At 38.9% G+C, this 24,235-nt stretch overlaps 1 long non-coding RNA gene across 1 annotated transcript in view; it reads left to right on the forward strand.

The window, feature by feature from the left end:
• The first annotated feature begins 21,817 nt into the window (after window positions 1-21,817).
• Window positions 21,818-24,235, forward strand: part of LOC125176761 (uncharacterized) — a 215,737-nt gene continuing 213,319 nt past the window's right edge. The window contains exon 1 of the long non-coding RNA XR_007156383.1: window positions 21,818-22,002. This is a non-coding gene — a long non-coding RNA (uncharacterized LOC125176761). The remainder of the gene's footprint in view (window positions 22,003-24,235) is intronic.

The raw sequence follows: 24,235 nt of genomic DNA on the forward strand, positions 1-24,235 counted from the left end.
TCTCTCTCTCTCTCTGCCCATCTCTGCTCACTCTTTAAATACATACATACATACACACACACAAACAAACTCTAAAAAAAAAAAAAGTCAGTGTTGAAAGTATCTTTCAAATCCCATCTTTTATCATATTTCAGTTCTGTTTAAAACCAGGATAATTTGGGTCAAAGATGACTCATTTCCCCAAATTCATATACTTCTATTTGACTTAGTGTTCACTGTCGCAAATGCTAAAAGAAGAATGAATTAACGAGGAGGATGGAGGTCGGTATTCGGAGTTTCTTAACCGTGGTATTCTTCTACCTAACATCTTATCCTAGAAAAGAGAAGAACACACACAAGCACCCCCCAAAGCAGATCATCTATCTCATTCAATGTACGTGATAAGGCACAACTTGCAACTAGAGATTTTAAGTTGCTAATGTCAAAATAAACGTTACCTACCTGCAACTTTTTGTCAGATCTTACTTCCACTTCACCAGTGGTGATACATTTTGAAAAATTAGTGCCAGTGGTAGAAAACTCTTTTACAATATTAAGAGTATTACTTGCACCACACCCTGATTTCTCTAAGGTAAAGACTCTCTTCAGTATCTTTGTATATTTAAAGTTCTTAAGCCTTAGGATTAGTGATGCCAAAGATTGCATGGATGATTTAACACAAATGTAATTCCAGGCAGTGATGGGGGAAAATGGAGTCCATTTTCAGAAGTAAAAGCTGTGTTGAAAGATTAGAGCTGATTCAAAGTGAAAATAAAAGTGATTTCCAAAGCTTTCATATATTTTAAAATACAGTCTTGATTTTTCCTAGGGCCAGAAGTGAATATGTATTGCTAGGTTTCAATGCCCTTTTTTTTTTTCATGTGTTCTATTTTGGCAATAATGTTCAGCAAAGGGGAATTTTCCTGTTTAAGTCTGAGAAAGGCATGTAAGAGGACTTACTATGAATGCAAACAGCTGGTGATATTATGTGATTACATGGTAAACAGCATGTTTTGATTTGTGTGAGGAGCTGTCTGGCAATTAGAGGAAAATGACATTTTATAACTTTGTTTTGTTGCAGTCAATACGGTTTTTGGTCCTTCTAGCTTGATCATCACTCCCTCGGATGTTCTCTCTTTTCCAATGTCCTGCGCAGTCAAGTCTCCTTCAGGGCTACCACCACGCGCCTCCCCATCATGCACTTCTGAACCTCTGGCCTCCTTCCCTCAGCTCCATTCCACCTTGCCTCCAGCAAATCCTTAATTATGGCACATCTATAGTTAGAAACCCAAAGTGACACAAATTAGTGTCAATACAACACCATGACCTTTAAGGGCCCCACTTCGGTTCTCATATCTCAGACTTGTAACCTTCTACCCAGGTGAACACCTTGCCATGCGCCATCCATCCTGGCTGCCTTTACTAGTTGGCTCAGTGCCCCCACCCCCATTGTCTGCTCTGGAATCTTCCCCAAATGATTCCATGACGCCCTGCACACATTTTACATATCCCACCTCTTCATCAAAAAATTATCTTTCCGTTCTTGAAGCTTCTGTTAACGTAATGGAAAGAGTGCCTTTCTGATTCTCCATTTTTTCTGCCCATGTAAATAATATTTCCCATACTTTGAAGGATTAACACTTACTAGATCCTTACTTGGGCCAGTGTGAAATATATTGGCCCAAGTAGGCATCCAGCAAATGTTAATTCCCTCACTTACTCTTTAGGTACTTAGACTTTTCTGCTTTCCTTAAATATTGTTGGCTCCCCTAGACAGGTAACCATCTGAGAAAAGGGCTGTAAGTTAGCCATTTATTTAGCCTTCCTTTTACCCCTCACACTATTTTGCACATAGTGGGTGATTAGTGAAATGTTTGTTGAACTAATTAAAAAATAAATAGAATTAGAATGACCTACATTAAAACATTATAGACCTGAAAACCTGAGTTTCCATTTGGGTGCACATATTAAAAATAATAAGCAAAACTCTGAAATGTGTTGACAAACACCTTTTGAACACGGATCCAGGCAACATTCCTCAAGTAATTTTCCCTTAAATTAGAAGTTTTTACATACAGAAATGTACCAAATTTGGAACATATTTACCTAATTGCATTGTCCCTCTCATATTTATTCAATTATACTACTTTTCACTCTCCTTTGAGTGGAATTGTATTAAATAAAATTTTAATTTTTTATAACCAGAGGGAAAATTCATAGCAAATTTGTTTTTAAAAATAGCACTTTGCAAGTTTTTAGACTGCAAATGTTGGAGATATAATGTGGTAAATAGAGATAGTTTGCATTTTTTAAATATAGCAAATCGAGGCATATCAGATTTGAACCATAGCTATCCTTGCCTTTTTATTTTTTATAAGTAAAAATTACGCCGCCATGGAAATAATTCAATTCATCTACAGTGTACATAGTTTGCAGAATACTTTAATTTCATACTATATACAAGACACTCGCCTCAGTATTATAAGTGTATGAAGATGAGCTTAGATAAAAGCAATGAATAATTATAATATGAAGTACAATTACAGTACTCTGGATGAAGTTATATCTGTTAGGAAACATTAAGAAGACTGTGGGGAAAGACCTTGTGGAGGTTAAAAATTTCTTCAAAAGATAATTTTATTTTTAATATGAACTATGTCATGTGTGTAAAGTAATATACAACATAGGTATGCTCCTGTGGCCTTTTCTTGGCTTAACTAATAGAATATTTCCAATACTCTAAGCCCCCCGTTCTGGTCAACCCAGTCATATCCCTCTCCTATTCTTACAGGAATAACTATGTCTTTCTGACCTGGGATTTATTTTATTGCAATTTTTTAGACATATTTTTTATTTTGACAAAGTATTCATAATCATTTTTCCTAGTAGTGAATTGCTATTATTTAACTTATCACATTAGGATTTTCTCCAAATTTTTGCAATCACACTTACATTACAGTGAACGTCTTAGCTTCTTTAAAAAAAAATTTTTTTTCGGAAGTGTCCTCTATGTTATGTTACCAAAGCAAAGATGATGAATTTGTTTTTACTGTTCTAGAAACATTTCACCAGATTATTTTTCAAAAGTATTCTACCAACTTACCAGGACACCATAATATATGAGAGTACCATCTTCCCTGCATTCTGGCTAACTGGGTGGTGTTCTGGTTAGTTGGGTGGTACTCTGAAATAAAAAACTTTAAATTGGAAAACAAGAATGGCTTGAATTTTAGTTCCCCGATTCGTAGAAATTGAACTTGACAACAGTGGGTAGAAGGCTGGGGCTGAATCAATTTCTCTTGCCACAGCTTGGCTGAGATGAGTCTGACTACAATAGGAAATGAACGTTACAACAGCTGCAAAAGACATTACAAATTCAAACTAAAATGCAACAACTTGTTATTTTGGGAAAGGGGTGCACGGGAAGGAAAATGGGAAACTCTGTCTCATATTTCAAGCCTTGATAAGAAGGAAAAAGAAAAGGGTCTTAAAAGGATGGAATTCAGGAATATTAGTGTGTTTACAGTTTTGATAAATTTGGAAGTCACAGAAATAGAAAATCCATTCTATCAAATTTGAAAGTAAAATGGTATATTAGAGAACTGATAAAAAAGAATACGGAGAAAAAATTAAAAACTAGTCAGAAACTTGGGAATAAAAGAACAAGAAATGAAAATACAGGGAAAGGAGATAGGAAAGGAAGTTGAAGATCAACACTGATTAGTATTGCTTTACTTTAATTTGCAAACAACAGAAAACCCAACTAATGGCTGCTTAAGATATATATTTTTTGCCCTGTCTCCTCCCCAACCCCTCCTTCAACAAAACAAAAAGCCCAAAGGGAGGCAGCCCCAGTGGAGGCCGTGCAGGTGATCTTTGGTGCCCCAAGACTCCAAGTTCATTTTGTTTTCCTGCTCCCCAAGCGCATTTTGTTTTTCTGCTCCCCTTCTTAAAGCATAATTTCTTTTTCTCACCACAGCAGGAAGAAGGAAAAAATCTCAAAGTTAAGGCCAAGTCTGTTCCTTTTAGAAAGTTTTCCAGAAGCCTCACCTACATTAACATCTGCTTATATTTCATTGGCCATTATTGGGTCACATGGTCTCATGAAAATCAATCACAGGAAAGTAGACGTGGATTAGGGCACCTCAGATGGAATTTGGGCCAGTCAACTGACAGTGTGTGCCTTTTCGCTATGTAACTGTTTAGAATGTTCTAGTCCTAAGACGAAAACCATTATGTTGCTGAGGCTCTCTATGGACTTCTTGGTGGCAGACAGCTAAAAGAAAAACATGCCATTAAGCTTATGAGTCATTGACACCATCATTGGAAACACATCCATTCATAAACTTAGAAAAAAAAAGATTTGACGATGTTCCTTTACATGAACTTTTCCACACAATGTGATTTTAAAAAGTCATCGAAGTGCACAAACCATAATGTAGTTATTTCAGATTAATCCATGTGTGATTTACCTAAGGCAAAACGTGAATCCCAGCTTAGCTTCGCCCAGTTGCATAGTCTGGTTATGGCTCATCTTTCTACTCCATTGATGTGCATCAAGAAATGAACATTAATTTTTAAAAGTTGAATAAACAAGCCATAATTAGAAAGGTAAACACCAACTGCGTTTGTATTTCACACTCAAATATTACTGAGTCATCGGTGTAAGGGCTTCCACCTGTGAACCGGAAGTCCTCAACTGATTCTGGGTCTCATCACTGACCCTTGAGTGACTCTTGACGGTTTGCCTCATTTTCTTGCTTGCAGTTTTCCTCCCTGTGCAACTGGGAGGGCACCTTTTTTACAAGGACGTGAAGAACTAATGAGGTCGTTACATACCTTCACCTAGAAGGCTGTAAGCTCTAGATTTGGCAAGAATGTGTCTGACCACTCTTCAGTTGTCTCCCCAGGGCTTTAGTCAGCAGCCAACACCCAAGTCCTCAAAAAAAATTTTTTTAATATTTATTTATTTATTTAGAGAGAATGAGTGGGGGAGGGGCCGAGAGAAAGGAAGAGGGAGAGAATCCCAAGCAGGCTCCCCACTGTCAACACTCAGCCCGACTCGGGCTGGATCTCACCAACCCCTGAGATCATGACCTGAGCTGAGCTGAAACCAAGAGCTGGAAGTTCAACCAACCCAGCCTCCCAGGCGCCCTCCCTCAAAAATTTTTGAAGGAAAAATGAAAGCAACTTCCAAATTGCTTAGTCCACACCCACACATAGTGGGTACCCTATAATTACTCATTTTCCTTTTATATTAGCTTTGTTAGTTTCTTGGCTGCTTTAATGCAAATAACTTATTGTTTACTATCAAAATACACCTACTAGAATAATAGGGCTGTTTGTAAAGGAAAATAATCTGGAGGAATGTATAAAATTTTTATACATTAGTTCAATAAAATGTTTGAACCTAGTCAACCCAATTAGCAAAGATTAGTATCTTCCTAGATTTGACATACATCTGTTTTAATTGACCTATCTTGCAAGTTAGAATACATATAAAGTTCAAATAACTTAAACCGTGTGACTTAAAACAATTTTATTCCTAAAAAAAAAAGACTCTTAACTAAAGAACTTTCCTTCTTTCCTTCCTCCCTTCCTCCTCCTTTTCCTCTCTCTCTCTCTCTTTAAGACAGGGACAAACTGTGCATAACTTACCCAGGAAGACTTAGGATCTTTCAGTTCTGTATTTTTAGCTAGTTTACAAATTAGCTTTTTGAAGCTTTAAGGCGATATCCAAATAACACTTCCATTCTTAATTTCAGATACAAATGGCCATGGCAAACGAAGGAACACAGCAAACAAAAGCCTTCCTCAAAACAATACTAAACATCACTACCTCTGGTTCCAACTGGCATTTATTAACCCTTTACTGTGGGCTATACACTGCTCAAATCACACTGCAGTTTCCTTTTTTTTTTTTTTCCACAAGAATCCTATGAACTATTGTTTCTACCTCCTCAGGGTGGGCCTTGCCAAACTGCTACAAGCTGCAAGCCCCACAGTACTCTTGATCTCCTTCTGCTTCAACTTTCCCTGTACAGCACTTACCACCACCTAATATTGTATATTTTGCTTTACTGTTGTTGCCTACTTCTGTCTCTCCCTCTGCAGCCTCCCTCCACTAGAGTGGGAGCTCCAAAGGGCACGGGAGTTTTCTCTTGTGTTCTCTGCCGCAGCCCTGGCATGGAGTATGCACCCACTAAATATTGAAAAGGAATACACTTCTCATAGCAAAGATGAGGATTCTGAGGCATCTGATGCTTTAAGATCATTTTATCTTCAAACCAACACTTAAAAGGATTTTTTACAATCTGTTATTAATTGTTATGCTATAAATCATTTCCATGTATCTCATTAGCGTGAAAGGGCTGAATAACCTCTGCAGACCCAGCAGGCGAATGGGTCTCAGGAACTCAACTGGTTGTTGTGAAGTTCATGAGAAGAGAGAGAGAGAGAGAGAGCGTCTTTGAAAATGAGCAAGAAACCAAGGCAAAGAAAATTGAATTGACGGCCAGTGGCTATTGCTACTATATCTACACATTCATAGATTGTTTGTATTTAAACAAATTACTGATTCTTGAACTAAAATACAGTGTCTCACCTTCATATTTCTTTCACACCAATCACTGCATATTTGTCGTACATAAGGAATTCTCAGAAGCTAAGCAGCGTAACGTGGGGAAATAAATGTATGGCTGAACACTGTCTATATTTTAACTACCGAGAGAGAAAAATTAGATGGAATCATAATATTTTCATCCTCACATTATGCCTGGTACTTTTATGCCTAAGTATTAAGATGATAGGTGCTATAGAAAGGGTAAATAAATACAACAGAGGAAGTCTATTTAGTTATTTTAGAGCTGTTGTATTGAAATACTGCCTTGTTTACAATTTTCAACTCCACAAATCCTCATCAATTATTAAATATTTTCCTCATTGAATTAAGCAGGGAGACTGTATTTTCTCAGGAGAAAACATCAGGTGAAGCATAAGGCTTACTTTTAACATATAAAAATGTTCCTGCATGAATGAAACTCTATAGCTTTGTTACACTACCCCTCCCTCCCCCACCCTCCGCAGAAAGTACACATTTTAGTTATTACAGAAAATGACAAAGAATTCAAATCCTGAATTTTAAAGGGTTTAATTTTTTTTCATTGTTTTGAAACCAGAAGCAGTTCTTTCCTATTGCAATGGCAAAATAAAATATTTCGTAGAACTTAACCACTGTTTCTCAGGCATTGTGCTTGGTACTGTCTTGGCCGACTCCAGAGAGGTTACAATACAGGCAAAAGTCAAGGAGGGGAAGTGACTATCACCTCTTACAGGGCAAAATGCTATGTGGTCCTTCACCATCAAACATTTGATTATTTTTCAACGGGATGATTATATTAACACTTCATTTATTCATTTATCAAAAGTACTCATTAAAAAGTTTGGTTGAGTAGTGTTTTATAAGGATACAATTTGCTATTAGCATGCTTCTTTGTTTCATTATGAGTTATGCTCATTGTTTATATGGCTTTTTGCCTGCTAGAACTGTTATCCACATGCATGAGTTCACTGGGCAGCCCCCTAGACAAGAAACATATGGCGGGGTCTGCTGAGAAAATCTAGACGCACACCACACGTAATTCTATCTCTTTTTGTGCACGTGTATTGACTTGTGTCCATTCGTGCATATCTACATCTGGGACCGGCACTTCTTACTAATAAAAATATTTATATAATTTAACCCCCAAAATACTTACAAATATCACTTTTATTTACTAACATGCAATCAAGCAGCAAAGAAATATTTTGCCATTTTATCTAGAAGCATCAAAGTTAGAAAGGAGATAGACAATTCTCTACAGATTTGGCAATAAACCCTAGACTTGAGGTTTTTAGTTCTTATTTCTGAACCTCATCTTGGATCAGGTTCCAAGGTTAAGAGCAGACACATTCAAGCACATTTTAAACCTATATGCAAAAGTATTTCTTATTCTTAGCATCACAAAGTCTAAGCATTATCTTATTACAATATGCAAGCAAGTTAATTCTTTGACATTTCAAATCTAAAGGAAAGTTTTATGTAACTCAAACATGTTTGTTTCGTTTTTTTAAAAATGGTGTCATTATTTTGGAATTTTGTCAAGGTAGAATTCTTTCAAAATTGGTAGGGCCCGATCTTAGAATGAGCATAAAGCAGGTACTTAAAGGACATTAATGGCTAGCAAAGCACATCTAAGTTAAAGGGAGGAAAGGTTTAAATGGTCAGAGACCTTTGAATAAAAAAGAACATTAAACGCACATCTTAACCATAGTTATAAATATGTCAGAAACAGGCTTTCCTGCCTGCTCTGTGAGTGGAATGATTGTGCCATGTTGTTGACCTTTACTAAGTCAGTTAACCCTTTAGTAACCTTTATTTTCCCATTAGGAGCAATCCCTGCTTGTAAAGGAAATGCTGAACCACAAATCTAAAATAATATTATTTTATTACTATTATTATCCCCAACAGAAAAGTCATTTCTTTCTGCAATAATGCTGCAAGAGTTGAATACAGATCTGATGTAGCCTGTTGTCAGAATCCCGGGGAGAACACAGATTAAGAATATTGGTGACGAGAAATGAGTTAGCTTGGTACTTTTAAGAACCAAATCTATCTGTATTATGTGTTCTCTTTTAAAAACATTCTTAACTTAATTTCTTTTGCCACATCGTTAATAGAGAACCAATGCTGCTGCTTTACAATTTCAGAGGACTTTTAATTTAGAGAAGTGCTCCCTATCAGTTACTGCCTTCTCGTGTTACAGTACGCATGTAAAAAATCAATGTGCTAAGTGCTTGATGTGTTTTATCTCATTTATTCCTCCCAATAGCCTGTGAGGGAGGGGATATCTTCTCTATTTTACAAAGAAGAAAACTGAGATCCATAGACGTTAACTTGTTTCCAAGGTGACAAGGCTAGTAGGAAATGAAGCTGAGATTTGCTTCTACATAGATGTCCTTCGGGTAAAGTACTCTTAATCACTGTGCATTCTGTACCCACAATGGGTGAAGGAAACCTGTTTGTGGAAATGTAGATACTTGCCAGGATCTCCCAGTCTGTGCATGTCAGATTTGAGCACACTGTTCTTCCCGTTAGACTGAATTATTATGGAAGGTGTTTTATACCCCCATTCTGGCCCATGAAGGAGGAACTTCAAAAAAACATTAGTGAGCTCTTTCCTATTTACCTAGAGTCTTAAGTTGTGCATCTAGTTTCGGTTGTTGCCCCTTGTAAATGGAATAGTGATGATTTCAAGAGCTTCTCCAGGGCACTGGTGATGGCCTTTGATGATGCTGTAGTTGTGGCAGTGATTTTCCAGCTGGAGTCCATGGAACAGTGTTCTGGAAGAGGCTAATCGGTATTGCTGCCCTAAGAGTTCTGTGCTCTCAAACATTTGGAAAAAACTTGGTTATAGAACAGTAGACATTTCTTTGAAGAGGATGCTATAGCAGCTGTTTTTTCAACAGCTGTTTCGCTGTTAATTGACACTATGACTGTAAAAGACAGAGTCAACATAGTATAGAATGGGTCCCCCAAATATTTAATTACCCAGTTTTCAAACACATCTTTTGATAATCTGGGAATATTTTTCTCAAGGAATGTGAGTCCCCAAATGCTATTTTGGGGTGTAAGTACTGCCCAACAACCTTGGGACATATCCTGACCCCATTGACCTTTTTTTTTTTTAAATGTTTATTTATTTATTTATTTATTTATTTATTTATTTATTGAGAGAGAGAGACAGAGCGAGAGCAGGGAAGGGCAGAGAGAAGAGGGAGACACAGAATCCAAAGCAGGATCCAGGCTCTGAGCTGTCAGCACAGAGCCCATCCAGAGCCTCGAACCCATGAACCCTGAGATCATGACCTGAGATGAAGTCAGACCCTTAACCAACTGAGCCACCCAGACGCCCCCCAGTGACTTTTTTATACCTGTCTCACCTCAAACTTCCAAACCTCATCTTCCATCCTCACTGTCCAGTGATAGCCTTGCTGTTTATTTTCATGAGAGAAAAGAAGCCCTCAAGAGTGGATTTTCCACATATGTTTTCACACCCCAGTTACCCATTTCTTACAGCTCCACCTTCCTTCGTGATGCCATGAATAGACTGTCGATTCTCCCATGTAAAGGCAACTCCTCCATCCAGCATTCCACCCCTTATCTTTCACCCCATCATGTAGATTGCTCCAGTAATTGTCTCCTCAATTCTGCATCACCAGATTTTCCTTTTCTGCTCAATTGTTCAGCACACAACATCCTGACATTTGCCAAGTCTTAGGAAAAAATTCAAAAATCTTTCTCCTGACCACACAGTCTCCTCCAGCTCCCGCCCCATTTCTCTATTCTTCATGATAACGAAAGTCTGCCAAGAAGTTCTCTAGTTTTTTTGTACTCTGACTTCTCCTGTACTTTCTTGGGTCCAATTCAGTTTCATCCCTACCACTCTACTCGAACTACGTATGTGAAGGTCAACAAAAATTAAATCGAGCGTGTAAACAAACCTAGTGGCAAATGCTCAGTCTTCATCATCTTGACCTATCAGCAGAACTTGGTCCAGATAGGTCAAGAAGGTGAAGTTTAACACTAATATTAACTGATAAAGAGATAGTTTAGCACCATCTTCTCCTTGAAACATTTTCTTCCCTTGCCTTCCAGAACGCCATATTCTCTCATTCTTTTCTTTCCCCTCTCCTTTTTCCAATATTGGAGTGCTTATGTTCACTGTTGGATCTCCTAATTATCTCTCCTACTCCCTTAGAGATCTCATCTGGTCTTCTGGGTTAAATGCCATCAATGATGCTATTAATATCCTGATAGCTCTCAAATGTGTATATTAAGGGGCCCCTAACTTCAGATTGTATAGTCCACATTCTACTCTATAGCTAAACTCATATGCATATGGACAACTAAAATTACACTGTATAAAACTGAGCCCCAGACCCTAGCCCTAAATCTATTCCTTTTCATCTTCTCCATGTCAGTCAATAGCAATCACTTCCTTCCCCTCACTGTTAGGGCAAAAATCTTAGTATCATTTCTCAGAGTTGGCATGTGGTCAGTCAGCAAGTGCAATCAACTCTACTTTCAAATTAGATGCAGAGTCTGCTATTCTCTCACCACCTCCCCTGGTACGACTCTTCCTCTTTTACCCGGATTATTGCAGAATCCTCTGGCATCGACTCCCCACTTCCATCTTCCCCTCCTTACAGACGTTTCTCAGGATACTGTCCAGAAGGAACGTCTTAAAACCTAAGTCAGATCTGACCTCCTCCCTCCTCAGCTCAAGGCTCCCACAATGGTGTCCCACTCACTCTTTATAAGCAAAGTCTTTGCAAAGACTGCCAGAGTGTGTCAAGGTTACCTGCTACCTCTCCACATCCCATCTCTCACTCTTCTCCCTCCCAGTTTTCACCCACTCTGGCCTCCTTGCTGCTCCTGAACACACGAGGCCATCCTGCCCCACAGCTATACACTTGCGACTCCCTCTGCTTCAAGGGGTTGGTGCTTAGATCAACACCTGTGCATGTCCTCGCCCCTGGTTGTCTGCTCACCCAGTCAGTCAGAACTTCCCTTTTGAAACCTTTTCAAAAATAGCAACTTCTTCCCTACATTGTCCTAAATCTGTTCCCTGGTTTATTTTTCTCCATATATCAGCACCAACAATTAACATAATTTATTTATTTTTTATTTTTTTACATTCTATCTCCCCCCAGCTAGGTTGTCATCTCAGTAAGGACAGATCTTTTTGTCTGTTTTATTTGCTAATGTACACACAATGCCTAGAAGAGTGCTTGGAATATAGCTGGCACTCCAGAACTATCTACTGAATTCATTATTAAATGAATCAAAGAATACCTCTCTACTATATGGTGAAAGAATTCTTCCTACCCAAATATTATCATGCATGAAAAGGCTAACACTCATACATTGAGCATTGGCGTTTTTAACAAGAAAACTTTGTTTCTATGAATCAAAAAACAAGATTCCTAGTAGCATCATTAATCAGTTATAATAAAATAGTACTGCTTGCCCCCAATTACTAATTTCATGATCTATAACAGGTGATGAGTCTATTCACAGTTATATGAATATAAACTCATTTAGGCATTTTACAAGTGTAGATAGGGACTTTAGTTTAGGGTCTGAGGGAAGACCAAAGACCGAAGATTCGTAGCTCTAAAAACTAGATCTTGAGAGCATGAAAAAAGTGGTACTCTGGGGCATTTTCATATCACCATTTACATTTAAAATTATAATTCCAACTGGGTAAAAATAAAATGTGACTAGGCATTTACAGTCAATAGACAAAGCTCCCCCAAACTAAGAAGGATCCTCAAATGTTGGAAAAAGTCAAAGGAGACAGTAAGAAATCCTGACCAGGAAATGATTGAAGCTTATAAACACACAATTCGGGAAGTAGATTTGACAGAAGTAACCTACCTCTGGTGAGTCTTAGATTCATTATGGCAATGGCGTGAAAAACAAAATAGCTCTTTACACGCTAAGAAAATGAACCAACCAAAAATATTAGGAATAAAAAATTATCTGTAATTAATTTGCAATGCTATAAAAATGCACGCTGAAAGGAAAAGGATGAGGTAATAAATACAAAGTAAAGAGTGGTGACACCCCCAGGAAATAAAAACAGGCAGTTCATAATAGATGAGTGTTTCATTTTTGACAGTATTTTCCAAGAAAGAGGGTGGCCTGACTTTGGAATATAAATAGATGCTCTGGTACAGTCCTTTAATGGAGAGAAAAGCAGTCCACTGGACTCCTACAATGTGATGAAAATAGCTTGCAAGACCACCCAACACATTTACTCTAATCCTGGACTTCCCAAGCCATTTTTAAAAATTTGGTTTCTCAATACAGGCTGGTTAGCAGGAATATTAAGCTAAGTTTCTCATTATTAATTATTTAAATGCCATCCTACTACAAATAATTCATGTGTGACTTGGGGCCAGATAAGCTTGCTTTCCTCTCCAGGCAAAATGATTAACTAAATAAATTTTTCTAGAATGCTCCTTTCTCAAACATCAGTCTTTTTACTCCACCACATTCCCATACTTGTACTACCTCCCTAAGAACCAAAGATTTTATTTGTCAGTACTTTTGTGCCACCTGATAAACTAACGGGACATTTTAAAGATGTTTGCTTTTATGGAAGGTTCTTAAGAATACAAGTTGATAAAACCAAAGCATAAAGTGCAGATAAAAATGGGAAAGATGTAATAATACAAAAGTAATTAGTAGCTGTCATTTATTACATGTTTCCTCTATACCTGTTACTCTTAGTGTATATATTGGGCTTAATTTCACAGAGTCACAAAATCTGGGTATTAAAGATGAAAATGCTTTTTCCCCCCCATGATAACTGAAACTACTTAAAAATTTCCAGTCTCTCTGCTGGTGGAAATTTTTGTATTGTCAATTCAAGTCTACTTAGTAAATTCCTGAACTCACTGTGGTCAATTTAAGGTTTCAAATCAATTTGTGATTCTCCCTCAATTTTTATTTGAATCCAGGAGTTGAACTAAGACCCTGGTCAGAAAGGATTTCAAGGAGGGGCTGGTAAAAATATCGTTTCTGCCTGGGTATAGGTCATCTGATCCAGGTGTTATCCTCTGTGCTCCTGCGGTCCAGCAATTTATAGCTGGTCATGCCTGAACTTGAATTACTGGCCCATACATTGTTGAGTTCATACCCTTCCAATGGCCTCGGGTTGTCAGACCATGCTTTCTTCATCTTCTTTGTTCTAAACACGAAGTCTCCTTTAATACACCTGTCCTCTCAGCACAAGCCCCCACCCTCACACTCAACACCACACTCAGGTCAAAAACTCAAGAGCTCAGAGACCTGTATTCAGCTTTGTTAGTTAACAGCATTTGAGTCAATGTTGGGTTTAAAACTTTCAAAGTGTTATGGGCTTTACCTGGGGAAGCCAAGCTATTGCCCTTTTGTTCTAGAATCCCCCTGAACCTTTGCCCACTGTCCTGGGTTTGCAGACATGATCCTTGTCAATTTACTTTCCTGCTTGCCTACCCTGGATTTTTAAACTTCTCCTTTCAAATTAAAATGAAATGGTGACTTTGTTGTTGTTCTAAATTGGATCTGAACCCCTTCTGAAGCAATAAATATTATGTATTCAGTAAATAGACTCTTGAAAACATTAAGAACTTAAGAATGACTGCAAAAATAAACTGAATTGGTTAATTTTCAAAAACATTATCTTCTTTCTTTTATCCCCCTAATAAATATTTGTGTCCCTACGGGGAAAAATATTTGTCCAAGAGTATCATAGCTATGTCCCTGTTCAAATTTTGTTTACCCATAACTTACTTCCCAGAGTTTCTGAGATTATGGAGTTACATGGGGATCATGAGTGAAGCTGTCACTTGTTTCTATTATGGGATCATCACTGCTCTCCCAAAGATTTCTCTTTGCTCACTTTCCCCTCCTAGGTAGACTATACTACAGAAGGAGCCAGCTTGAAATTGGGATAACTAAGGGTAGGCAAATGTCTTTGCTTACGATTGGAGGAGATGATGCATGGAATCCCAGTCTAAATCTTCTGGGATGTCCACTGGTTCCCAAGAATAGTAACTGTCCCTTAAACTGTGTCCTGGCAGCCTGGCTAAAGAGATGATACGTATTGACCAGTCCTTGGCTCTTACAACATCATGGTGCTCTTTACTCTGCAGAGTCTCAAGGTCCTCCCTGGTCTATTTACCTTCTCCAATGGAAGGTGTGGGTTCTCCTCACAGCATGAATATGGGATCTTGTTTCATCTTCCAAAGTCAAACTCTTTAAATACACTGCCACTGCCACTTTTATGGCCTAAGTTGGTACCCCTAGAATTGGCCTCCAAGAATAGAAGATTTATTTCTTTGGCATCTCAGAGTCAGAGCTGATGGCCATAAATATAACTTCCTATGCCGGTCCCCTTTTTTTTCTCTGCTGACTATCAATATCATCTCAGTGAAATTAATATCACAGTTTGGGGTTCCAAACTTTGGCTTTCTGCAGACAGTTCTCTCATAGCATCATGGTTCTGACTTGCTCCCATTCTTATCTAAGGTTTGAATTAGTTCATGGTGCAAGTATGCCTTGCATGAGTGTTCCTTGGAATTTCAGGCAAGGCCCCACATGCAGCAGATTTAAAATTTTGCAGTCACTAACCTATGTGTATAAAATTCTAATAGTGTTTATTTCTCTACAAGTGAAATTAACTCAGTCTGTACCTCCCATTTTGGAGATGGCAAAAACAGAATCTGAGTAATTCAAGATGAGTCAGTCATTTACAACTTAGGTCTGGCCAAATCAAGTTAAATATTCAGTCAGTTTTAAATTCATGTTCTCTCCTTCCTTCACTTTTGGGATAATCTGTGTTGGGAGGAAAGCTGTTGCTTTTGCATTATCCTGTCATTGGGGAGGGGTGTTCGATGCCTTCTGAACTTGTTGGCCTCCAGTGACGTGTAGCTCACCTGAGTCATCTCTGCTGTAGTGCCCTGGCATCTGTTACTGATGTCTGTGGCCTCTAGTCTCAGAGTCTGCACATTCTTGCTTCTCTCTTGTTTGTGCCACGTCTTTGCATATGGGAACAATTTGCATAGATAACTTCCTCAGCGTTTCTTTCCCATTTGGCAGGTGGTATGTTGGAGACCCCTGCTCCAGAACAGATCTTCCCAAGTCAGATCTTGGGAACTTAAACTGTAGTCCTGTCTTCTCTGGGAGTCTCCCTCAAATAGAAGGTTTCTGCTGCTATTTCTACTCAGAATTTAGTTTCCAAACTAGGACAGATTTCTGGGCACTTCTCAGAGGCCTCTGTGTGAGCTAGTCATGTTTCCTCCAAATCAATTCATTCCAGCCATCTGATTCTTCTCTGAGTTTCCTACAGTATAATGTGTAATATCAAAAAAATATATGCCCTGAGTGAAACAAGCTCTGGATCTTTAGAACCCAAAAATCCTTTTCTTTCTTGTTAAGTCCCGTTCTTGCAAACCAAAAGTGCTTTTGACACCTGACACAATATTGACACAAAAGGGTTGCATAATTTAGCTTTTTGCCTCTTCTCCTAGGAAATAGGCAAAAGTCTAAGGAAGAAAAAATGAACCTTGCAAGCTTACTTTTTCATGAATTATACACACACACACACACACGCATGCACGCGCATGCACACGCACGCGCACACACACACATACACATGTATATATAATCTACTGTCTAATACATATATATAATCTACTATCTTTAAAATTATGTAAGAATGGTCAAAAGCCATAGGAGGAAGTAGAAAGAGGAAGCCCAGAGCATACCAGAGCTCAGATTGGACCACCTCCCAAAGATTAGGGGTTCTCACTGAAGCACAAACACTATGGCGCTTGTCTACAAGAATGGGTCAGGAACTGGGGTGAGCAGGGCTATAGTGGAGGCCCTCTTGATCCGCTTGGTTCAGATAAGCAAAAGACATAGGGCTAAACAAGGAGTCACACAGATGAGCCATAACTGCAGAACACAGTCTACCTCTGTGTTAGTTCAGGAGGAGAAGAGTTTCTGCTGGGAGGGTCCCCCAGGGTAGCCTCCCAGTCTTCATGACCTCCAGCAAAAGGCCCAAGTGCTATAGCATCATGAAAAGATATTCTAAGAAAGAAAAATACATAAAAGAACAGCCAATTTTCCCAGCAGAAAAATAGCATGCATTGAACTGTTGGTATTTTAAACACATATACAGTACTCCTAGTGGGAAATGTCAGCCAAAGATTAAATATCCAGCCAAACTATCCTTCAGATATAAAGACCAAAGTCTGTCCAGGCTGTTTGAATATGCAGGAGCACAGGGAATATTGTCCCAATGATGAAATCCCTGGGGATAGCTTTGGAGACTGGCAGATGTGTAAGCAGGGGGCACAGAATCTGTTTAACTATAGGCAAAGCCAAAATCAAATGTGAGGGAACCTGGTGACTGACCAGATATATGTTATATGCCATGACCATTTAGTAATTATCTAAGTAATGAAACTTTGGAGAGGAAAGGGGGGTGGTAGAATGAGAGTTAGTGTAAGTTTACTGATTACTTCATCTGTAATACTTGAGAATCAAGAGATAGCATTTAAAGTTGACAGATCACGTAATAGAAATATTAGCATTTGTAGCCATAATATTAAACATTAGAAAAGGCAGTAGAGATGAAGAGGAAGCAGGGGACAGAAAGAGCAAGCATGCTAATTTTATCATTGCTCATAATAGAAAGTTAGTAGATATTACCTAAAAAATGGAAAACTAGGGATATTATGTGATTATAATTATACAGGCTCCAGTAGTCTAGGGATACAAAATTTCTTTTTTTTAACTTCTTAATGTTTATTTATTTTTCAGAGAGAGACAGACATACAGAACGTGAGTGGGAGAGGGGCAGAGAGAGACGGAGACATAGAATCCGAAGCAGGCTCCAGGCTCTGATCTGTCAGCACAGAGCACAGAGCCGGGCGCGGGGCTCAAACCCACGGACCGTGAGATCATGACCTGGACTGAAGTCGACTCACTTAACTGACTCAGCCACCCAAGAAGGTTTTTATAATTCATAGTGGAGGTACAATTAGAATATTTGTGCTCCCCCCCAAAGCAAGGCAGAAATTTCCAAAGATCTGATGAGAAATAGACAGATACATAGTAGCAGTATAAGTCCTTATTTCTCCTTTCTCACAAATCAAAATTAAGTGTCTAGAAGACTTGAATATTATAATAAGTAGGGTAGATCAATATATACATACAGATGTAAATGTCAAATATTGTATCTTGAAAATAACAAATATACACTCAAGTGCTCAAGTTGTATTCACAAAAACTGATCACATATTATGCTACATAGAAAGCCTTCATGAACTTGAAAAGTAGACATAATACAAGTAACTCTCTAATCCTAGCACAATAAAATCAGAAACTAACATCAAAACCTAGAACATACTGGGGTGCCTGGGTGGCTCAGTTGGTTGGGCGTCCAACTTCAGGTCAGTTCATGATCTCACAGTCTGTGAGTTCGAGCCCCGTGTCAGGCTCTGTGCTGACAGCTCGGATCCTGCCTCAGATTCTGTGTCTCCCTCTCTCTCTGCCCCTCCCCTGCTCATGCTCTGTCCCTGTCTCAAAAATAAATAAAAACATTTGTAAAAAATCTAGAACATACTCTATTTCTTTCCAATGATTTTTAAAATAAATTTTTATTGTTTTGTTTTACTCATTTCTGAGCACTAAGAAAATGACATCAGACTGTAATAACTTTCCTGGGATTTGTTCTTTGTTTTTACCTAATGTCCTTGTCCTGGTTATCTATCCCTGTATTATGCATCACTCCAAAACTTGGTGTAAAACAACCATCATTTATAGTTGATGGACACAAATGGACATCTCCCAGTGTGTCTGGAATTAAGAGTTCAAGAAAATCATGGTTGGGAGGCTCTGGTTCCATGTGCTAGGAGCCATGTAATTTCTAGAGCTGGGGTCATCTCCAAGACACCAGACATTTCTGGTGTCTGAGCTGGGAAGACTAGAGATGTTGGGGACTAGAGCAAGTGGAGCTTCTCTGGGCTCCTCTCTCCGTTTCTTTCTATGGGGTCTGGTCGCATGACGGTTGTCAGATCCCATACAAGGCAGCTCAACAATCCAAGGACCAGCCAGAAATTATATTGGCTTTTATGACCTTCCCTCAGGAGTCACCAAGCATCTGTCTTGTATGAGTTGAAGCAGTCATAAAGACCCACCCAAATCCAAAGGGAGGGAACAGAAACTCTACCTGTTGACCTGGGTGACTGTGGAGAGGGGAGTAATGAGCTTCTGGAAGAACATTTGAGACTGGAATACATTGTGGCCAGCTTTTGAAAAATACCATCTGCCACAATTATCTTTCAGAGGTTTAGCCATAACACTGAATGTTGCTGTAGTTATTTATTCGCATCATTGTCTGAAAATGCTTGAGTCTATTAATCCATTCTTCTGCTCATGAACATTTGGGTTGTTTTCTAGTTTTTTGCCCTTATGAACATCTTTGCTACAGGTATCCTTGCATAAGTCTTGTGATACATGTGTGCATGATACATGTGTGCATGTCTCTTAGGAATATGCCTAGGAGTGAATTTCTGTGTCACAGAGTACCCAGATATTCCACTGTGCAGTATAATAGCAAATTATCTTCCACAGGAGTTGAATCAATTTAGAATCACCCACCAGAAATACATTAGTTCCACCTACTTCACATCCTCTCCACTCTACACCTCCCCCTCTGCAAATGTATGCATCAGAAGAAAGTATGCTAAGAGAGTAGATCTTAAAAGTCATCAGTATAAGAAAAGAAACATCACTATGTTTGGTGATGGATGTTACCTAGACATATTGTGGTGATAATTTTGCAATATATGCATATACTGAATCATTAGATTGTACACCGGAAACTAATATAATGTTGTATGTCATTTATATCTCAACAAAAAAGAAAATGTTCTACATTAATAATACTAAAAAAAGAGCTTCCAATGATTCATCACATTTTAGAGGTCACCAACTGTAAAAGGCTTGCCTAACAAACTTTGTTAGTATAATCTAACACTGGTGGTTATGTGCTAAGTTTTCAATAAATTCTTGTTGAAATCGAAGCAAAAAAAAAAGAGAGAGAGAAAAAGAGAGAGAGAGAGAGAGACAGAGAGAGAGAATGTATTGAGTATTTTACTAAGTATGAATTTTTGTTTGTTTTTCTCACTCCTACATTCTCAGTGCCTAGAAAAGTGTGCCTGGAAAAAGTATTCGTTGAATAAAGGAATGAAGTGTTACACTCTGTAACAAATAATTGAACTTGGCTTATTTGGAGATTTGTTTGGAAGTTTGAGATCACCTATTCTCTTTTAAAATTAAAGGCATTTTATTTCAAAAGTAATACTCATAACACAAAGCACAAAAAAAGCACGCAATGAAATTTTTAAAATAGTCCTTTGCTTTTCAAGTCTGTTGTCTCCTAAAAACTTCAATAATTTATTTTAGAATTCAAACACAAAAACGTGACCGCTGATTTCACTGTATTTTTCTCACTATTTTCTCCTATGTCTCCTCTTTCCTGAGGCGACATGCCTCCGCTTTCCTCTCTAGTTTTAGTGGCAGGAGGGCTCCGGCATAAAAAAGGAGTTAAAGAAGAGAAAGATACACTGAACAACATTTCAAAGCATTTTACCACTACTATGTCATACTGTCCTGAAGCAACACTGTGGTAAGTAAGGTATAATTACACAGGTGGAGTGCAGGAGGCTCATGTCATAGTTAAATGACACGCCCAGGGTCACATAGCTAGTGAGAGTGAGGGTGTGAACCTACTTCTATCCGATTTGGAAGCCCATAGGCTCTTCCTTTTCCTGTTTGCAAAATAAAAATAGCTGATTAAGGTTTTCCCCTAGTCCTAAAAAACTATTTATTTTACACTAGAAAATTCAAACAATACAGCAAGATAGAAATGAAAAATTTGCAACCACCTGAAATTCCACTTTGGAAATTTGACAAGGAGTGTTCAATATTTGGGTTAGCACCTTTCTCTGTGCCACTATCTACCGGTATATATTTATCATAAATGGGGTCATGCATGTTGCTTTTCGACTTTCTTTTTGCATTTAACAATGAATCACAGGGGACTTTATCCATGAATATAGGTACTTTTAATGACTGCACGGTGTCTTGTATATATGTTTAATATTTTATCAATCAATTGATATTTGGTCTATTCATCAAATTTTGCAAACATATAATGCCGTAATAAATACTCTTGTATTTGCACCTTTGTGTTTTCCCAATTGCCTCTTTGTGACACGTTTCTAAAACAGAACTGGCAGGGCTCAGATGGTCGAATGCTAGTTCACGTGATCCTGCAGACCTATATTAGGGTGAAGGCATCAATAAAATTAAAGTATTCTAATGATCAAGAGATTATTACATAAAGAAACAATTGTTATATTTAAAAAAAAAAACATGTTTTCTTATAGCCATGATTTACCTTTTTGGGTTGGGGAAGGAGCTGGTTGTGCACACCCACCTGAGCTAGAGCAGATGTACGTAGTGGACACAGGTACTAGAACAGAGCGGAAGAAGGGGACCCCAGAGTGGCCACCGGAGACAGTCAACTCATGGCCATAATTTGCCTGATCCCTTAGGCTCCCTGTGGATCGACTCCCAAACTGCACCACAGACCCGTCATTAATCCTTATCCTGACCCTGAGATACAGAACAGAGAATGTCAGCGTGCTCAGATAGGCCAATTGTTTGGATCAGAGAAGACTGCTAAACACAGGAATTAAGTGATGTGGGATTTGGGGCTTCTCGGGTCTTGGCTAACTGTGACCAGGGAAGGCACTGAGTGTGTAGACCTTCTGCTGTCTCAGATGGTAGTCATCAGGCCGACTCAGAACCCACACCTCTCCCTGCGATACATCCGGCCGGCCCCTTCAGTCTCCTGTGCCTCTCCTCTTCATTCTTGTGCTCATTACCGTGTGTTGCTGCTGCTTCTGCCGCACTTTGTTGGTTCGTTCTCGCTCGGTTTTAAAATGTTATGACATTTAAAATCATGTTTCTCTTTAAAATCTCCTTCGTGATATTATTGGTGGAAAGAAGCGGAGCACAGTTTGCGCATGTTCAGGCATGACTGAGAGGTGAGGGAGAGCCGGGGAGGTATGTTCAGGGCTTCAGGGGAGGGCCCTGTGGGTGGTCCGGGGAGGTCCGCGTGAGGGCAGCGACCTGTAAAGGCTGCGGGGGCCGGAGTATGAGTTAAGACACATGTGCGGCTGCAGGATGTTTGGCTGGATTCCTTCCCAGCCACCCTGTAGGGGATTTGCAGACAGTGTAAGATGGAGAGCTGGGAGTTACTCTGAGTTCTTGGAGCAACCTAACGCTAGGATGGAGAAGTCAGGGTGACCTTCCGGTATTGTAGATGCGCACGATTCACGGTCCAGGATTAGGTAAGTGGAAAGCTACTGGGATCCCTCACTCAGACTCCTGCTTTCCTGTTAGAATCTGCTCTTCCTGGACTTCTGAACTGGGATTACAAAGCAGTAGGCAGGCTTCTTGAGAAAAAAAGAGTTCCGAACAAGTGAGTCCCAGAGACAAATAAATCTTGGGACAATCACGAAAGGGAGACGTGTAGAAAAGGAGCTGGTCATAAAGAGAGACTGTCAGATTATTAGAATAAATAGAAGGTTATATGTAGAGATAGAGTGTTCCGTATGAAGTATATGGAAAATGAGGGGAAAACTTGAAATTATCAATGGCAGTCAATTCTTCATGGTCAGGGACTTTGCCTGACACATGCGTAGTTTGCAATGAATGTTCACACAAGGAATAAATGGAAAACTACCGTTAGCAAAAAAAACGAATTTGTAAAAAAGTCATTCACCAGTCTAGATTTTAATTCACCAAGTTTTTATCGGAATTTTTAGACTTGAAAGAACTATTTGAGATGATTCATTGATTCAACAAGCATGAGTACCTACGCATGCTAGTCAGAGGGATTAGAAAATGAGCTGTCCCAATTATCTATGCCTAAGTATGAGGAAACAGGCATGAGGTTCCTACACTTTAAGTACCTGGAGGCAGAGCTGAGACCAGAACCCAGATATCCTGAATATTAGTCCTTTGCATGCCCCAAATGACCATGTTCCTTCTAGGGTTTGAGTTTACTGGAGACCACATAGTGTCCACATGTGTCCTTGAGACCTGAGACCTTATGTGGTAAATACACAGTCCTGCAGATTCCAAGAAGGTGCTTACCTTTCAGTCTGACTGAACTAAATTACACAAATGAATGAGTTTAGCCTTTTGCAAAGGGTATTCCCCCCCCCCCAAAAAATGTGACATCGCACTAAGATGGGTTATAAGAGTATGCTAGAGGTAAGATAACAATACCTTCCTAAATTCTTATCAGGGAAATCTGAATCTTAAAAGTATACTAAAAATTAAAAAAAAAAATAGAGTTATGTAATAATGCCAGAAATTCTGATGCTAAGTGCCATTTGAGTCACAGGAACTTTTGTATAATAATAAAGAACATTGAGGGGCACCTGGGTGGCTCAGCCGGTTGGGCGTCCAACTTGAGCTCAGGTCATGATCTCATGGCTCATGAGTTTGAGCCCCGCATTGGGCTCTGTGCTGACAGCTCAGAGCCTGGAGCCTGTTTCAGATACTGTGTCCCTCTCTTGCTCTGTTCCTCCCCTGCTCACATTCTGTCTCTTTCTCTTTCTCTCAAGAATAAATAAACATTAACAGATGTTAAAAATAATAATAAAGAACATTGAACATTGAGAGCTGGACAAAACACATGTTCCATTATTTCTTTAGCTCACTCTGGAGCAACTGAGAAATCTGAGAGGTATTATAACCCCAAGGTAGAGGAGTTGCTGTGTGCCTGAATGTCATTCAGTGTCTTTTATCTTCATTCAGTACTCACTAGATATCCTCTAATTTTGCCTTTATTTCTCAGGGTGGCGTTTCTATTGAGAAGGTATTATTCTAGTCAAAGTGAGCATTACAGTCTACCTGGCAGTTAACATGTTTCAGATTAAATTAGTATATTGGCATTTTGGCTTCTCAATGCTTTGCTATTTGGTTGATGCGAATTAGCTCCCCAGAGAGAACTGGACATCCAACTCAAACATGTAAAGAATGTATCTTCTTTTGTGTAGGACTATGGCATGATAGTATGCATTCCCATGCTCTTGGTATGTGTAATGTGTCTCTTCTGTATCCTGAAGAGGATATTCCAGACCCATGGAGACCTCATGGACACGCTAACACGTAATGGAACTCAGTTTAAAATAGTCAGCTAGTAGGTCTCTCATACCCATCTTATTTATGTCATCTTGGAACTAGATATTCCCTAAATATAAACAAGTGGGATACATTCTTGTATATTCTTTGTTGGGAAGAGAAGAGAACTAAGAAACTTATCTAAGATAAGGGAACTAAGAAACTTATCTACCGTGAAGCTTTTATGTTTTTATGGAAGTACTCGGCCTGATCCATGTACATATGTAGGCATTTCCAGAGAACAGAGAGCATAGAACAAATAAAGTGTCGTTGTAAGTGTCAAATGAGCTGAGGGAGATAAAAAATGATGAGGGGACACTTAAGGTTTTGGCTCCTTCCCTGTGGCCCCACCTTCAGAAATCAGAATACATAGTTCACTCCTTAGAAGTA

Source organism: Prionailurus viverrinus, chromosome A1, assembly GCF_022837055.1.
Source record: "Prionailurus viverrinus isolate Anna chromosome A1, UM_Priviv_1.0, whole genome shotgun sequence".
Lineage (NCBI taxonomy): Eukaryota > Metazoa > Chordata > Mammalia > Carnivora > Felidae > Prionailurus > Prionailurus viverrinus.